A 5,278-nucleotide genomic window follows, 5' to 3' on the forward strand; every position below is an offset into this window, starting at 1 on the left:
CATGAAAGTTTAAATTTAAGTAGATATTTTGAAGAATTTTGAATGAACTCTGACAATGGTCCTGAAAAGCGCTATAGAAATAAAATGTATTATTGTTATTATTATTATTATTATTATTATTATTATCTTGTAAGTAGGTCAGCTGTTGCTTTAAAAGACCATGGGAATAGATAATAAATGTATAGTCAAGTCTTGAACGTATCATAGCCACATAACTAACATTTTCTTTCAGCAATAAGACTACCGGACAATTTTTTTTAACCAAAGGAAACCTTTAGGAGAAAAGTTATTTATATTCTAATATAATGAGTGAATGAATAGTTTGTTTACGCTGCTTGTCAAAAAGCACAATCTAACCTTACAAAATGACAGCCTCGCTCCCTCTTTTGCTCCCTCTCTCGGTGATAAGACAGAAAAGGAATGGGAAGGGGGGACGCACTATCGCCATGCATATCCCTCCGCCTCTAACTAGGACATGATAAAGGAGCTGTAGTCAGGACCGAGAGATAGAATGGAGGGAGGAATTATATCCAGTTATAACTGATAGCCCTAATAATGTGGCTATTGCTCCATCTCCATTAAAAACAGGAGTGCCCAACGCAATATTTTCACAGCCTGGAGGACACTGACCAGAGAGAGAATAATGTGGTCAGAGGTCAACATTCATCAAGCAGATAAAACAGACAACTCTAAACGAATGTTCTCAATGACAAATCAGTGAGAGGAATGCCAGTTTACTATCAATCACACCACTAATTGTGTGCTATCTTGCCTTGGATCTCAACCCTTTACTCCGCTCAGCAATACTGGCACATTGTGTTGAGAAGACACAGGAAGATCTGCAGCGTCTTATCGCCTTTTGTTCTTCTCAGTTAAATATCCCTCCTCTGCTAGACTACATCCCACCCTTTATCACCTCGTCCCCTGGGGTTTTCCCAATCAGAAACGTCGTTCTCTGAAGAAATGGAAGCACCCAGATCAGAGGAAATGGTGTTTTGTGTGCCAGGCTGCTGTTCTCTCACTGCCGCTGACCCACTAACACAGCCAAGTCCAGCTCAGCCCAAGGCCCATACGGAAAGATACAGAGCCAGATAAACTATAGCACAGATACAGAACTGAGATAAACATCTGTCTGATCACACTTTTTACTTTTGACAGCAACATTTGCACAACGAAAACCACATACAAAAATAGAAGCAAATTAAAGCAACTATCATTACAAAATTTACAAAAATGAACCCATAAATGCTCATAATTATGTCAGAACACGAGCATTTTATGTGTTATAAAGATGTTCTTTCCGGAGTGTTGATTCTGATTTGAATTCCTAAAAAATCTGCTGTTTCCTCCCTTGCTCTAAAACAGGAAGTAGAACTGTGGTTGTCTTCCGCTCGTCTTGTTTAATGGAACCCCCCTTCCTGTTTTCAGATTCATCCTGATAATGGCTGACACACACACACACATACACACACCCTGTCCTGTCCCTCTCCTTCTTTCTTTCTCTCTACGTCTCTCCCTCCCTCTCACTGCCTCTAAGATGGCTGCCAGATAAGTCATTTAGTGAGACCTTCCCATCACCAACAACGTTCAGGACCTTTCCACATGTTAACATTCCAGGTGTCCATGTGTGTGCCATGTGAGCTGGTACAAATGTGTGTGTGTGTGTGTGTGTGTGTGTGTGTGTGTGTGTTAGAGCCCAAACTGATTGATTGGCTAAAAGTGATTACTGTTCAGATCAAAGTGTCTGTGAACTGCAAGGATGTGTGTGTGAGTGTGTGTGAGTGTGTGTGTGTGTGTGTGTGTGTGTGCGCGTGTGTGTCTGTGTGTGTGTTTAAGGGATCGTGCCATGTGCAGCCAGGCCAGAAAAGTATGCAGGTCAGCGCAGAGGGAATGTCAGGAATGTCAGTGAAATTCAAACTCTCCTCTACCACTGGAGGCAACTAATACCTGAGCATATTTTATACCAAAAGTGGGCAGAAATGTTTCTGTGTGTGTGTGTGTGTGTGTGTGTGTGTGTGTGTGTCTGTGTGTGTGTGTGTGTGTGAGACAGTGTGTCAGCGCACTTTAACATGCCAGTGCATAAGGAGCCATAGTGTATTAGTGTATACATGCTCACAGCATCATCAGCATCTCCCTCTAGCCCCCTTAACTCAGCACTCTCCCCATCTAAGGCTATATTATATACTGTAATATAAGGAATATTACACAGCTACAATGTTCCCAAACAAACAAAATTTGACAGAATTCTCAGCTGTCCTCACACCAGTTACACCTCCTGAATCCAGTTCCCAGGCTTTAGTAAGCCTTTCATTTGATATCACAACATATCTGCCCCCCTCTCACCCTCCCTCCCTGTCTGGCCAGCTTTTTCACAGCAGCCTGTTTTCACTCAGCTGCTTTGACAAAGACTGGCGAAATAATTACAGCTGGGCCTACACTCAGCAAGTGTTTGTCTCCAGTAATCTCCACCAAACCCACTAGCAGGGACTGTGTCATAGGAAGAGGAGGAAGAGGTCAATTGTTCTGAAAATGAGAAGTCAATGACATCATTTCAAAAGAGCTCTGTTCAGAGTGTTCAACACTCATGGTAAATAGGCAACAAAGTAAACTGGCTGTAATGTACACAGCTCACCAAATGTCAACAAAACTTATCATTTCAGACACAGGCACAGCTGGTAGAGAGTCTATAAATCTCTGATCTGTCTCCCTCCATTCATCGCTCTCTTTCTCTTTTCCACCCGTCATGCTTTCATGTCGTTCATACAAAAACGCTGTTTGGATGAATGTATTTACTAAAGATAAGAGGTTAGTTTTATGTCTGTACAGAAACGAAGCATTTGGCCTGCTTGAGCCAGGATGTCTTTCCTGACGGGAGGGGGCAACAGGAAGACTGCTTGGGGTTCTCAGGAAGTGAGCGAGTAAGGGGAGGGAGGGAAGAAGCGAGGGAATGGAAATGAAGGAGAGCAACAAACAAGTAAGTTAATGTAAAACTAGGAGGGAAAAAAGGAACAAAAATCAGAAATAGACAAACACTGTGTATATAAATAGAAATAGCCTACTGGGTCAACATATGAAGCCATGAACTAAAGCTGCCCCATCAGAGGAGAGGTCATTTGAAGATGAGGTTGCTGTAATTTATAGTGATAGTGATGCGTTATCGGGGAAGCGTAGCATGTAAATCATCATGTTGTTGCTACTACTACTACTACTACTGCTACTACTGCTACTATGCCCTGAAGTACTTTAAAGCTGCTCCAGGGAGAGGAGAGCAACCAAGGGAAGCATGGACACACAGAGATATTTACATACACTCAGACAGACTTCCTGGCATTGTCAGCCTGAGAGCGTTGATGTCAGATCCACTCCTTCCTGTGCAGAAGGGAGAACGCCATACAATGACAATGGGCCCAAAACTGGACAAAGAGGAAATGTTTAAATTTAGGCCTCTTCTTCCACCATCTCCTTTTTGACGGCAATGGAGCTCTGGAGCTGTTTAGTTTTAGCGAATTCCTTCAGTTTTCCCCCTGAGATCCCTCTCCCCATTGTGTCATTTCAATGGAAGGATTTTCACATTCAACGCAAATCCCAAAGGAGGATCAGCCAGTGAGACCAGAGTTCAGTCAATCACTGATGTTGTAATTATATGTAGAAATTATATGTAGCCTAAGTGCTTCCTTATGAATCCATCTAACAATTGGGGGGGTGATAAAAATATATTTTGTAAGGGTTGTGGAATTTAGAATTTTAATGAACTGATGCTTAAATATAGGATTAAAAGTACAGAAAACTGTTAATATGTAGCCTAAGATATAAATATATAACCTAACTTAGCTTTAACGTGATACTTTATACAACAATTAAAATTATTTCAGTGGATGTATCTGAGCATGTAGGTACGTGTCTCTCTCTCTGTGTGTGTGTGTGTGTGTGTGTGTGTGTGTGTGTGTTTGTGTGTGTGTGTGTGTGTGTGTGTGTGTGTGTGTGTGTGTGCTGGTCTGTCTGCGTGAGAGCTTTATCGCAAATCAGAGTGTCGGCGTCTGCAGGAGCTTACAGGGCAGGAGTTCACCGGTCTGTCGCTTACTCGGGGAGTTTTCTCTCAGTGGGATGATAGCGGACGAAGTTTGGAGGCGAAAACCAAACACATGAGATCTACGAAGGAGTCGCTGCCCGCAACATAACTTCAGCCTTACTCATGGATATAAATTAAGCCCGTAAAGTGGATACGTTTAGCCGGTGTTTAAGGCGGCGCTTTTATTGACTCTTGAGGACAGCAACGACGATGCCCTTTTAAACGGGAGAAGTTTTCTAGGGTAAGTTAACAACTTTCACCGCTACTTCTAAGTGGCAAATAGAGATGAAGTTTATTTTTCGCGGGCATAACTTGCTATACAAGTTTAAGTGTAATGCGAACGGTTAATTCACAAACAGTCAATTTGAAGAGACGTTAAAGTTACTTAACTTAACGCTGAATTAAATTGCAACGCCAGTTCACAAACGCAATGGCTGAATGTTTAATGTCAATTTTGTTGACGCCATATTTTATAACAAGACAAGCCCAACCCAGATTTATCCTGTCACTGTTGGCTAAGTTACTGTGAGCTGTCAGTTTTAGATGGAAATCGACTTGCTAGTTACTTTAAGTTTAGTGAGTGTAAGGAAGCCAAAACCGTTTGTGCTATTATAACCACCAAGTGGCCTTTATTACAGATGAATCATATTAACGTCATCAAAATATCTGGATATTCATCAGTTAAGTAACGTTAAAGCATTTAAATTACATTTAAATGCTATAATAAGTAGGCCTACTTCCTAATAGCCAATGTGTGACTGGAGAGTATGCTTGTAAGCTGACATTTCTGGAACGATTGACTACTTTCTTTAGATAGTGTTCTTTAAAAGCTTATCAGTAAAACGCATACAAATTAAATTGTGACATTCTGCGGAAAGGCCAGCTTAAAGTGAAACACATCTTTGGTGATGACCTCATGTAACAACAAAGATGTATGCTGGAGGCCCTAATTACACAAGAGGCATCCAGGATTATGAAATGGGGGCAATTAACATGTGGTAGTGAAGCACTTGCTGAGCATCTTCTTCCTCAGAAGGAGCTTATCTGAGCTGTGATGATGTCAGAGCAGGAGCAGGCCTGAAATAACCAGACATCTCTGTAGTGAGTGTTTCCATGACAACACAGCCTCCTGGTTTAAATGGTGGATGGGGACTGTGTCTCAAATAATTACTTTGGGTAATATGGACAGAATATAGAGGGGTGGGGGTG

This window comes from Micropterus dolomieu, linkage group LG19 (assembly GCF_021292245.1).
Source record: "Micropterus dolomieu isolate WLL.071019.BEF.003 ecotype Adirondacks linkage group LG19, ASM2129224v1, whole genome shotgun sequence".
In the NCBI taxonomy this organism is placed as follows: domain Eukaryota; kingdom Metazoa; phylum Chordata; class Actinopteri; order Centrarchiformes; family Centrarchidae; genus Micropterus; species Micropterus dolomieu.